The 14,676-nt window shown below is 34.0% G+C and overlaps 1 long non-coding RNA gene across 1 annotated transcript; it reads left to right on the top strand.

The window, feature by feature from the left end:
• The first annotated feature begins 11,749 nt into the window (after positions 1-11,749).
• Positions 11,750-14,242, top strand: LOC127865719 (uncharacterized). Its single transcript, XR_008042741.1, has 2 exons — positions 11,750-11,868; positions 12,281-14,242. It is a non-coding gene; the product is annotated as an uncharacterized LOC127865719 (long non-coding RNA).
• The last annotated feature ends 434 nt before the right edge of the window (positions 14,243-14,676 follow it).

Here is a 14,676-nt window from a genome sequence, read left to right as displayed (position 1 = left end):
TGTATGGACAGTACCGAAGATCGAGTGTCACTCAGACTTCCATATAAAATAATTATGTGCTGAAGTGTTAACAATTATATTTGGCAATCCATTTTCACTTTTTACTTTTGGCAACCTTGCATAGAAATGTTAATTTGTATCTCTTCCTTCCTTAATTATACTCTTTTTTCCCTCAAGAATCATGCAATTAGCAGAAGAGTCATTTTTATTTCTTGATTCAATTTTGCTTGTAACTTCCTGGTACAATTAACTAGGCGTAAGCAATACTGCAGTTTTGTGTTTGTATGCTCGGCCTCAAACAGATTTGCATAGTTATATTTAGTAGGAATTCTATATATTTCTACAATCTACATTGCTTGGTTGACCTTAATATCAATTAAACGTGTGTGTGTGTGTGTGTTTTAAGTTGGAATTTGAACACTTTTAATAGCTTGAATTATGATTTCCTTTAATTTTACATATATTTATACTTCGAAGATACATCATTGCACTAATGTGAATTTCCGGTTAAGTTATTCTAGCGCCAACACAAATCACACCTAAATGTGCATTCCTGCGAGAAAAACTCGTTCTAAAAGTGGCCCTTTATTTAAGAATTCTGGATTGACACTAAGTTTTTAAAGGAGTGTATCTTATTTGAAATTTAAAGCACGTACACATTTTTATAATCTTCGATGTTCTAAAGTCTTAAAAGTCTCTTACATAATTCAGGTGTATGACGTATTTTTAACACAGACTCAATAGAAAAAAACTATTCTTGATTTAATTCCTTGGGCAACAGTTTGCAGATCATATGTCAGAATTAAAACAAGAAAAGACGGATAGTTTTCACATAAAGTTATTCGGAATCTATATAATATCAAAGCTGATTTTTTAAATTTATTATGACCACAGTTTGTAAGCAAAACAATGTATATACAATAAAGTTATGTACATGAAATGGAGACCTATAATTGGCTTGATAATAAGAACAAAAAACTGGCGAGTATGCGCCCATATCATTCAATTTAATCTGTTAATCACATTGCACAAATTCATATGATTAAATTAATTTTACATCGTAGGACATAATCTGTGCATAATAGGCTAAAATAGATATTGCAAATTATATAGAAGCCAAAATTACCCTATTGCATGATAATGTATTAATCACGATGTTACAAATAATGCAGTATGGGCAATATTCAAATAATCTTTGAATACTGGTAGTCATTAATTAATTCAGTTTCAGTCTTTAATATATATTTTTATCCTTAATGTTTTAAGCTCGCATTTAACAAAACAAATTTTGATGAGCTTTCAAAAAAATTAAATGGGACTTACTAATCGCTGGTGTAAAATGTAGAACATATTCATCTATACATTGACACTTACACTGCTATGATTTGCATAAAAATTACTATTGCATCAATACATTAGATATAGTCCTTTTTAAAACAGTTGTGTTAGTTAAATAGAGAATACTAGGTCGATGCCGAATAAAGCGAAGCTTATTTTGCGAGGCTTAGAAAATCTGAACCACGAGCCTCGGCGAGTGGTTCAGATTTTCGGGCCGAGCAAAATAAAGTTCGTTTTATTCGGCACCGACCTAGTATTCGATTTATCCCATCAATTTTATTAGTCGTCAATTATTTCTTTAAAAAAATAGAATAGGAAAATAGAACTACACGGAAAATCCCAACGTTATCTTAAGCAAACATTGTTTTATTATTGTATTCGTGCCGAGCCTAATATGTTACAAAAAGATCAGGCACTAACCTGTTTTTCTGTTTATCATACCTTTGAAAATAAAATGAATTATATTAAAGTAAAATCTTCTTTTCGCGGTCGTAATGTGTTACAATTTGCATGCTGCGTAAAATTGAATCGAGGCATACGGTGATATTTTTTTCTCGTTTTACAGTTTTTGTGTAAATTTTTTAAGACTATTTTGCGTATGGTTACATTAGTTAGATTTTAAGCGCCTTTAAGAATGAATTAAAATTATGTTTAAGGTTATTATATCTATTTATGTTAAATGTCACGTTGAAAAAAAGCAATGGGATAAATAGAATACTAGGATTAGCGTTGAATAGAGAGAAGTTTGTGTTGCTCGGCTCAAACACCGAAAGCTCTCGCCAAGGCTCGAGCTCCCGGTGTTCTAAGCCACGCAACATAAACTTTTCTCTTTTCAACGCTAACCTAGTATCCTCTATATAAACATCTACAAATTCGTCAATTTAACCCATTTATGCCTAGTAGACTCTCCCTTCCTTCTAAATTGGATCTATTTATTTCCAAAATTAGGAATGTCTTGTATATTTATTTCTATATTTAGAATAAGTCTTACAGAAATTCTTTTAAGCAAACAGCGCAGGGCTAGATGAGACGCCGCATCATGGGTCTACGCTGTTTGCCAAGGCCTTTTTTCTAGACGCTAGGCATAAATGAGTTTAACTCATCCTGTTTAAAGTTATTGTTGCGAAAAAGCGCCCTCGTACACAAGGATACTAAGTACTGATTCTAACTTGGTTTCGGACTCATTTAACACATTTAAGCTATACCATTTTATGGTGGAGTAATGCAGTTGATACCCATTAAAATAATTAACGTTTTATTAGAAATGTGCTGAGCAAAAATCATTTTGTGTCAGTTTAGTGAATAAAATATGCAATGAACGGTCAGTCAAAAGCAACATACATTGTATGAACAATAAACATTTTATTTCGTGAATGAACATATGTCTATGTAAGTATCATATATGTGATAATACTCATGTAAGCTTTCAAAATTGTAAATGGGTAAACATCATTTGATAAGGTTTGCAACACATATCATCTTTTCAAACGAAAAATATGATTTAACCATGCACAAATAAACCGAATGAATGCACAAATAAATAAGTTACTGTAAAGTGTAATGTCGAAAAATATAAACACTGACTATAAAAATAAAAACATAATTTACAACTTGAGACAAAATATTTCTCTACTAAAACATCAAAACAAATGTCAAAAACGACAAAATGTATAAAACTGTATAACATGACAAGACATTGCATTCTTAAAGCTTGATTAATAATGTATATTAACACGAAGAAGAATGTAAAATACACCACAAAAAATGAGCATTAAGCTAGTTATCTAAAATCATTCCCACTAGAAGCATATATTTGCTTAAAACTATGATTGGCAAATTAACATATCTTGTTTCACCAAAACTTAATCTGAATCTGAGAAAGATTCTTTTCAGAATCAAGATTCTATATTTATTATTGCATCAAGAGTCGAGTGCAAAACTAATGCGTCCTATAAACAAAGTTGAGGGAATATAACTTGTTAAAACTAATAACATTAAATATAACGTGATATGTTTTTTAAGTGATAAATATACATGGAAAACACTGCAAATATTGATCGTTTGAGCAACCCAACCCTTAGTATCCATAATACATGTACATCAGTCGTACACATTTAACTTGTGTGAATTTGTATTCTGCTAAAATCAATTGTATGCGTAAGAGCTTTAACAGTTGTTGCTTTTGTTGTTGTATCTCATTTGCACGAGCTCCAGTTTTACACTCTGAAATTCCTTTTGAATCCCCGTAAAGTACGTTGGATCACATACAGGATCTTAAACGTTGCCCCTAAAGTGTTTAAAGATATTTATGATACTAATGTAGCTGATGTCCGTCCCGGTCATCTCCGCACAAGCACTGCGTTGACTGGCGGCGCTTTTTCAACTGGCATTGTTTCCCCGTGCTCGAGCACCTGGGTACGCCCTTAAATGGACCTCCTCGCGGCACAAAATCCGTGCATGACATGGTGGCAGGGTCCATTTGACACATTCGTCCCTCCGTAACCAACACAAGGGTAGCCATGACGATACAGACTAAGATTACTCGTGTAGATGCCATAGTGGTGGTGTTCTTGGTGTTGTTTCTGAAAATAATCCACACGGTTACTAAATGAATCACTACGGAAAATTGTCAATATTTGATGAAACGTAAAGTGTTCATTCTCCAAAAGCATTGCAACTTACAGTTTTTATTTAATCTCAGACAAAAAAAACAGGATCTTTGAATCTGGTTTTGACCATCGTTTAATGCGTCCAGTAACCAAGATATCATTCATAAGTCATTTTAGAACCATACTTCTCTCTTTAACAGACCGGTGCTTTTATATTTTATACTTTTTTCCGTTAAATACATTAGGGCATGCGATTGTTGTGTTGCTTTACACTTATAATATTCATGTATTTCACTATTGTGGTCCATGTGCATTTCTTGTGAAATATAAAATAAAAAAAATAAAAACTTACCTTACTGTCAAAATGTCTCTCGTCGGACTATATGTTTCAATTATCGTCTTTTTTACTTTACTATCGTTTTCTTGTATCACAATTGAATTTTGAACAGTTGTTTGTTCTTTACTTTCAAAGCCAGTTGACAAACAATATATAGCACCAATCTGGAAACCCCATATCTAAAACTAATTTCCAGAATTCGTATGAGTCATTTTACTTCTAAGTAACAGACGCTTAACATCTTACACCATACTAATGGTGTATAAAGTCGCCGTAATATGTTAATCATCATATGTGGTATCTTGTGTCTATATTTCAGTGAAACGTTTAAATTATTTACAATTGGTTTCATGTAATTTAACTGTTTGATGCATTTTCATTCGAGTTTGAAATCAAGATTCCGAGATCGATTCCTTAATTGCGAAATACATCCTTGATGACACAATAACACAACATTCTGGTCACACTGAACGAACGGACGAAATATGTTGGAATGTATGTAAGCTCATGTTGGTGACACTCATGTATTGAAAGAACATAAATGCATTAATGTATTTGATATTTAAAAAGGGACACACATTCAACTTAGCTTTGGTAAGGCTTCATTGTGTACATAAATACGGATGTATTCTCTCTCTCTCTCTCTCTCTCTCTCTCTCTCTTGAAATCCACGTGACCCCATTGCATAGTAACAATGCACAAGCGTGGTTGAAGTGTGGCAGTTAACGTCGTTGGTTTATTCATAATGTTCAATAGTGTTAAGTGGTGTTAAATTGGGGTTGGGATTACGCTGAGAAACTAAATTCCAAGAAACAGTCAAAATGTTGTGCGAAAACCCTCAGCTTTGGAATACCAGCATAACTTGTAATATTGTTTTTACATCTTCTGGTTTCCAAGAAATAATAACTGGGAGTGGAGTGGGATGGAAAGGTGTTTAAAATGTTGAGTTACGTCAGATGCTGACGTAAAGCTAGTAGACCTAATTATTGGTTGTGCAATTATTAGTGCCATCGTGTTCACTAATTGAAATTCTCCCGGTCAATTACTCGAAACAGTAAATTATAATCTAAATTAATAGCGTTTATGTTTCTGGAGCGAGAACTTCAAGCTTTAAATAACGAAACTTCTGGAAACCATATTACTTTGAAATATTGATTCAAAATACCAAGTTTATGTTCAATTTTTTTTAATCAATAACGTATATCCATGTAGTAATATCATTAGAGGAATTAATTATTTACACTACAATGGGCTACTTATTGACACTCTCCTTTTCTTCTTTGTTTTTAGATTGAAATTCTATGTGGTTAATTACAACTGTGTGTTTTATTTAGTGTTTTAATCCCATTTTTATACCGACATTGACGGTATAACACCCCATGAAAAAAACTAGCCTGTATCCCTCCTTGTTGAATATACCTGTCGCTTGCACGGACTACTTCTTAATCTACCATTAAATGATTTTTCATAAGAAATCTATAGAGTCGAGAAAACTTTAGCTTTAAAATTATATGACCTTCAACCTTTAGATTTAGTCAAGAGACATAATTTTTCGCCATCCGTAAAATGAATCAGCTGATTGATGGCGTCATAAAATGGCATACTTATTGCGTCATATTCCAAAAATATGTGATGTCATTTTTTGGTGTACACGAAACTAGTATGCGATGGCTGGGAATAAAACATTGAAGACGCGCATTTTTTTCGTGGTTAAAACCTGGTGTAATTATGAAAACGTACATATAGAGAATACACATTCGTGTAATTCGAACATTGCCATAATTCAGTTTTAGGAAACATGAGTCGAAACGTTTTTATTTGGTAAAACAAACTCATTAGAAAAGGTTCTAAGCAACAATTATTGTATCTTGAAACGGTGATAAAACTCATACAAGCGTTCATATAACGATATGGAACTCACATAATTCCTAAACAGGCGCGCGCAATTAAATTAAACGTTCGACAATTATGTCAGCGCCAAAATGAAGAAAAGATAGTGTTGTTTTTTTTATAAATTTAAACGTATATAATTATAAGCATTATTGTTTGCGATCTCACAATGATGTGTCGAATAAATGCAGGCCCATAACTTGTATAAAGAACTGTTGTTAAAAATTGTTTCATAATATCAAGTTTTGCTTTTCAATTGCAACGCATATACGAGATGTAATGTGTATTTTCGATTATGAACTAAAGAATTTGGAAAATAGAAAACACATCGTCATGGAGGCTCCAGAAAACGTCAACATATAGACATATATCAAAATCACGGCAAAAGAGGGTTATATTTCCAGACTGAACCAGTCCCAGACTGTGGTTCAAATATTGCTATTCAATTAAGTTGTTAATCATGAAATATGTTGTTTTTAAGTTATATTGAGAGAAGCTAAAACGGATTGTATATGTGCAGCCTGTATGTGTACCAGCTATGACCCATATGCAGCCCATATCATATGGGACTCAAATACATCCCATTTTGGGCCCATGCCTGTTCTAGATGGACAACTACTATCGGTCCCACACGGGTTTCGGTTGCGAAACCCATAAGGGACAGATAAAGGTTGCGTGTTTGGTTTATTAGGCATTTTTATTTTATTTGGTGTTTATCATCGTATCATTTGTATCCCGCAGTCATCGTGTAAAACTATTAAATATCCTTTAGACCATATATTTAAAGGCTCTATAAATGTCACAAATCCAATTATTATGCATATCAACTGGTCTAATTTTTACCGGATTTCAGTTACTCTTGCATAAAAACTGCTAATAACACAGCTTAGGTACAACGTTGTCAAGAATTCTGGAAGATAAAACCGTTTCATAAATGGAAGAAATGTTTACATTTTTGCAACTAACGTGATGTGTAGCCTCAGAGCGTTGACATATGCTAAAATAGCCGAAAGAAAATTCAATTTTAATTCTATTTTAACAACTTTTTACCAGCAGAAAGTAACTTATTAGATCACTACAAACGTTTTAACCATTTAGAAGAGACCTACTTTGTGAGTGATATCGGAAAACGTTAAAAGTCACCTGAGTCACTTTCACTTTCTCTTTCACGAGTAAACAGCGATGTAAATAAACTGATTGTTTGTGAACACAATTAACTTGGAGGACACTTTATTTTGAGCTCAAAACAATTTGCATTGCTCATTTTTTTATTATGTCCAATAGCATATATATATATTGTTTTTTGATAACCTTTATAAATAAAATAATAAAAAAAATATTAAAAAATCTGTAAATAATTACGTATCTTCACCTTTATAGGCCTTTAAGACTTTTGTTTTATATACACTGTTTTTAGCCTTTTAATTAACTTTTTTCTCTCTTCGATTCTGTCGGTATCGCAAAATGTGTGTTATTATAGACACAGACGCACAGAACTGGACCAGAATCTTTAATTGCCAGACATGTGTAATAAAACTATGTAAAATAAATATTGGGTAAAAGGTGTGGCAAAACAGAAAATTGTCCGTAGTAGTTTTCAACCCGTTACGATTGAGTTAGTTAATAACAGACTTTTACACCAAATCCAGAAAGCAGTTGATAGTAGATCAGTAGGTCATTTGTTAAAATATGAGTGGTATGTGTGGGGTTTTCGATATAAAATGTAGTAAATAAACGATACTACGTCACTTAATCTTGCTTGCGTATTACACAACTGTTGCAGTTCCAAACATAACCAATAGCTGAAATAAGCACTGGCGGTGTGGCTTCCAGCCACTTTCTGTTTCATTTCATTTTCATTTAATCAATAAGATGATTACTATAACCTAAACCTAGTGGCATTTTACATAAAAAAAAGTTTAACCTATTGCAAAATAAACAATATTCATTCATATATTCATTCGTTCATTCATTCATTCATTCATTCATTCATTCATTCATTCATTAACTCAATAAAGTCTCATAAAATCTGTAACATATAAAAACAGACATTATATATAAGCAACATTCACCAATAGTGCCACTCATACGTAAAATAACGAAAGGATTTAATGTGAAATACTAACTCTTGGCGTATGTCTTAAACGTACGGGTACTAGCTGAAACCTATTCCAGTCTTAATAATATAGTATACACAATTATTGAAGTTAAAACGTTGAGAGACATTCTCCATCAACAACAAAAAAGAAGCATTACATTTACAATTACATTACAAGACTATCAACATGTTTGTACATAACATATTTGATCAACGTATTTACAAAGAAAACTTTCTTCTCCTTCTTAAACAAGTGTAAAGGTTGTGGCACTACGATTAAACAGATCACTACACAGAATAACATAATAATAATAATAATAATTAAGGTATGGTAGTCTACGAATAGGCATTTGCCGTATTGTATCTCCCTATTTATATTAAACGTTAATTGGGGTTTGACCACTTCGGGTAGGTATGAGTTGACCGAAAAACAAGTACCAGTTGACCGAAAGGGGTACGAAATGAGCTTGGTTCGAGTTCACGTTTGCTGAGATTTATAGTCACGGGGAGTCTTGCCCTTTGTGTGTGTAGCTGTCTAGGGCGGGGTTGCAAGTCAAAACGAAATGAGGCGCTACAAAGCAACTCGTCCCCGTTATGACCGTGAAATACTGTCGGCACTATCTGGGAATCCTTCCAACACCACATTGTTGCGCTGTCGGAAGGGTGGTAGGCACACATGGTGACCTGTCTGTGCTTTGCCGTGCGACACCCTGGTATTTTCGTACAGTGACACGAAAAACCTTAATCTGGCTTTCTCAGAAACGCAGGCACGCGTTGATCGTACCTGACCGATCACCGAGCAGTAACATTTCTGTCTACAATGCACAAAGTCTGCTAGGGCTGGGTGGGAAGGCGACTTCTCTTGTACTAAGACAAGAGGAACGGTCAGAAGCCCGTAAAAATGCCGAGTAACACCCACTTACTTTCAAGCGTACATGTACAAGGCAAAAAAATAGTTCAAACTTTGATTTGAGGTAAAATGATAAAAAAAAACTATATGAATGACTTTCAACATTAATAGATGTTCGCTATATGGCCACAAATTGTGCTACTCAATGTTGCGTTGAACATTCATTACACTTAATAAACTTCTTTTGTTGAGACGCACAAGCAGTGGCTCGTAAACTCAAAGCAGTTACTAGTTTGTGACTGCATAAACATTTTGTACAACGGCTCGTTATACTTTTAGTTATAACTTGTCTTGCAATGAGACACATCAACCTAAATTGTTAAACGTATTAAGGCTTAAAAACTGTATACATGTATGCAGTTTTACCGAGTTTCATGACTTTCGATGTATGGTCATTAACTTTGAAATTGTGCAAAGCAGTTTTGCGGTAAGCATTCAGTTTTATCCCAATCTAAAACGTTTCGCTACACTACAAACGTTTTTGAAACTCAGCAACTCAATTGTTTGTACACAGTAAAAAGTATATCAAACAAGTTTAATTTTGATTCTGAATGCTTCTACAGAACAAAACGAAAGTTCACATTATGAAACGACAGTAAATTAGTTGAACAAACACTGCTGGTAAGCGACTGCTCTTGTAATCATACAATAGGAACGGTCACAAGTCGATACACAAACGCTGAGTGACACCGACTTTCAATCAGATCAAAGCAAAAGTTACACTCTGCAGCTTGTATGAAACGTGTTAACAAAACCAAAGTAGTTCAATGCAGAACGCCTTTTCTTCTTCGGTTGAGAAGAAATCTAGGTGCAAGTCCCGGCTCTGGTTAAAACACAAATACTCGTTGCTCTGTAGCAATATTCATCATCCTATCCTTAGCCACGAGGTTTACGTGTGGGAACAAATACCACTAGGCTCTATGTCGAGTTGCTGGACATGCAATTGCAATAAACCGTTAAGTTATACCAAGAACATAGGTTCTATTTCAATGTTTCGTAGCATAAGCGCAATGTCTACCTCGGAACCAAATAACCATCGATCGGTTCGATTTCTAGTTTCTGTACTCATGATTGAAATTAATAAACAAATTGCCATTGAGGACATGATTGAAATGTACCAGCAATTATTCGCTAATCGGTATGTAGCAAAACTACTTGACCAATCTATGTTATAACAAACACAGTTAAAATTGAACGTTTGAACAATCACTGATAACAGGCACGAAATAGCTATCAAATTCGGAAATGATTCATACTCCTACACAGTTAATTCTTTCGCGGGACAAAATACCCAAAGGTTCGATTTCGAGTTGCTTTCACTTACGGCATTAATGCATACATACTTAATCAAAAGTATATGAAATAAAAGTCATTATTTATCTTCCGATGGTACTGTAATTTATGGACCGACATATTTATTTTTTTTTAAACCCACTACGTTTGAATCTTCCTCGCAATCTACTTCACGTAAAATTTCTTATTTACTGTTCCGAGTAATCAATCGGGAAATTTTTATGAATGGGTCATACAACAACAATACATCAACCACTTATATAACTCAATGACCTTAACAAACAATATGCCACCCACTTCACTACCAGTTATTATCGGAAGCTAGGCGCACCAGAAAATGTCATTAAAAAATCCGAAGTGATGTTTTATTTTTTTCAAAAAGGGTGTTGGCAAACTTCTTTTAACTTTAACTAGAAATTTAAATACCGTTTTATCAGCGGAATCCTCATTGAAGTATGAGAATGCCCAATTAAAAGCGATTGAACACAGTGACTATACTTACTACAAGGACTAAGACACTTCCATCATTCATATAAGCAATACAAATCAAAGTGGTCATGTAAGTTTGTTTGTCGATGGAATACCACCGTATTGCTTTGCGCAATAAAGGCCGAACAACATGAGTTGACATTTTGTTTCTGCTTCTCAAACATACATTATTTAGTGAGTACTAAGGAGACACCCTATTATTGCGCGCGGCCCTTTAACTATGGCAAGGAACGCATAACACGCAACAAAAAGTAAAAAATAATAAAACTCATCGCCTTCGAACGGTCAGTGCAAAGCACGTAGGGTTTAATTGCTTTTTAGCTGAACCTAGAGTAATTCACAAAACGTTAAAATATACAGTTGATCTCAAGAAGGACCAAACATTTGCCTCATAGCGTGGCAACATCTTTGAGTCCGTTTCATAGAAAGTACCTGTTCTTGGCGTGTTTTATATAAACGATTACTGTGTGTGATTGTGGATCGAGCTTACAACCGTGCTATTTATTTTGATTTCCATTTACATGGCAGCGACAGTGAAGCCTATGACATTTAATGTAAACGTCTAACTGTAATGAAATATTGATAAATCCCATGCATGTTTCACCATATCACAAATCAACAACTTCGTTGAATTGTATATACATGGATTAATAAACGCAGGCAGAATATTGCGGCCTATTGTTTAACCATTATTGTGATGGCTGTTTAATCGTCTGTTGCTGAGAAAAGTACATTACCAATCGGAGTTTCGAGAACTATTTTAAGAACTTGGGTTTCCCTATTGATAGTATATATATTTCGTCGCATTTGAAAGTATAAGACCAACAACAGTTCATACCAAAGCGGGATACACAAAACCGGAACAAAGAGAACAAGAAAAATATATAGTTGCTTTGACAGAAAGGTTAGTTGTATATTTTTATTTTTAATATTAAATTTCACAGATGTAATTAAGATACGGATACGGATAAAGCAATATAATGCATTTTCCAATCTGATTTATTGAACCAAACAAGTATTATACAAATGAACATGATTTTTTGTGAATAGAGTATGGTTCTTTAAATTACTTTTGGATCAGATTTTATTTGTTACATGCAATTACCGGTGGCCTAAACCAGATTGAAAGTTGCGTTGTTGCTTTTTTTATCTCCGTCTTTGGTTAAACGTGTACACATTTAAATCAACACACATAATGCGAGTTATTAACATTTTTTAAAGTTATAAGATGCGTTACAAAAACATAAATATTTTTGCTGTACCTAAATGACTTATTTTTCATAGCGATTCATATAACGTACCTTACCTTCTTGCAGAATCAGTAACAGCATTAACAGCAACCACTACCAACACAATGCTATCTACACGAACAATCCTGGTCTGCGTCGTCTTGGTGTCCGTGATGCTGTACGCAGAGGGACGCATGTGTCAAATGGACCCGGCCACCATGTCATGCACGGATGTTGTGCCGCGAGGGGGTCCGAATAAGGGCGTGTCCATGTGCTCGAAAATAGGAAAACAATGCCAATTGAAAATACGACGCAAGTCAATTCAGTGCATGTGCGGAGGGGAACCTGATGGACATCCGCTGCATTAGGATTATAAATGGTTTAAGGTCCGAGGTATGGTCTAACGTAATAAACGCTGTTTCAAAACGGGTTTCAGAACGAATGACTGCAAATCGAATGATGGAAGTATCATGGACAAGAGTTAATTTCTTAAACTGTACGGTAAATGAGGGAAATGATAGAAATGATGTTAATAAGTCACCAACAACTTGCAAGGCCGGTTTTATGTGAAATGCTCTTTTGAATGACTGTAGGAATTTTTATGAACATGTCATTTTAATATGTCCTTTAAAGTCTCAACAACTGAATCCCTGGCGGGTATGATTGTTTCTATATGAGCGCGGTGAAATGCTCATTTTCTTGTGCGAACTTTGCACCTTCCATCTTGTGAATTTCCATTGTCTTAATAGTTGTATGAATTACATACTTGTTTTGAGATACACAGTATTATTTATTTACTTTACAAGTGTGTTGGAATATTTTTTAAGGTGATACATATGATGCCTTCATACAAGATTATCGTGGTATTTATTTGTTTTGTATATGTATTGTTGTTATGTTAGTTATTAAGTTTTTACATTATGATGTTTTACTTTTTTACGTGATTTGTTATATACATTCACACTAATGATGCTGAATAAAGTGCCTTTTTCGGCGTAAGCTGTCTTAAGCCAGCTTTTCACCTCTCCTGACCTTTGTAAGTGTCCAATAAAATTCAAATAAAATTCCCCGCGGCTAGGTACGAATGAATACACTTCATTTATTCCATTGGCTGATTTGAGTATTCCACCAGAACATTGGAAACATATACGCGTCTTTGAAACACTGTCTTACTGCATGAAACAATTTTATTTCTAATGAAAAGGCTTAATAGATAGAACAGTTTTACACTCAATTCTCGACATCAATACAGTTTGCGCGTGCACCTTTTTATTTTCAGAGAATTACCAGCGCAAGGCGTTTATATTTAAAGGCTATGTTCTCATATTTAGTACTAACTTCCATATTCTTGTCAACATGTTAACATGTAAAAGTATAAAGAGCAGTGGAAGCGAGGCCTCACTTTAATACATTGCATTTCAACCCGGGTCATTACGCGGCCAGTGTATGAATGTCAGAGTTTATATACAGGTCATCACCGGAGTTCGCGGCCAGTAAAATAATAGTTATATAATAAATACGCTATCCGTGAACTAGGTGACCTGGAATTTTCTTTAGACCAGAAATGTGTAGATTCTTAATGTGTTTTCAACAATACAATGATACATATTATTTTTGATTAATTTAACAATAATTATTCCACCATATTGACCAATGTATTAAGCATGAGCGCGATGATTATCGATACTGTTAATAATCGAATCAAATAGCAATGCCCGACAAACCACTAAAACAGGTTTGTTCGAAGAACGCGCCTATAATTACGGATACTTCTCGTGTGGCCGGTTGACTCGTATGTTTTAATTTCACTTCCATTCTTCTTTTGGTTCTCTGTTTTGTATCTAAAGGTTTATGACCAGCAATATGTAATAATGTAAAATAAGCCGCGAAAACTCCGCGTAACATCCCGTACTGCGTGTGATGCAGCTAAGAACTGCACAGAAAAAAGACATTCGCTATCATTGATCTCATTCATTGAACTATCAACGCCGTATGTCTTTTTTAAAGATATTTCTTGTTACATTTCTGAATAAAATCTTACTTCCTTAATCATCAACTTACGTTATGTTTGCCACTTTCAAATTGAAATGCATACATTTGTATAACCGCCGACCTCTTATAATATATAGACTTTATGTTCATTTCTAAAAACAATTAGTGTTGATCTGTAGTGTTTTATATTTTGTATATTGTTTTCGGACATTGCTGAATTAAATATTAACAAGGGGTTTGAAACTCTGTCTTGTTTTCATTCCCTTTTCAAGCGTATTCTGGGCATCGTTTAATTATTTCTCGAGATATTATTATGTTTCTTTAATTATATGAATATCAATTGGTAAAGCCTATAAATGGCATATACTTTTAGTTTCATATAAACCTGATTAAAATGTGTCAATAGATAGCTATCACACTACCGAATATTTTAACAAGAAACATTGATTTCTCTGCAAAGCAATCAAAAGATCTCAAAAAGTTTTTTAACA

This window comes from Dreissena polymorpha, chromosome 2 (assembly GCF_020536995.1).
Source record: "Dreissena polymorpha isolate Duluth1 chromosome 2, UMN_Dpol_1.0, whole genome shotgun sequence".
Taxonomy (NCBI): Eukaryota; Metazoa; Mollusca; class Bivalvia; order Myida; family Dreissenidae; genus Dreissena; species Dreissena polymorpha.
This window is presented reverse-complemented; position numbering and strand designations above follow the sequence as displayed.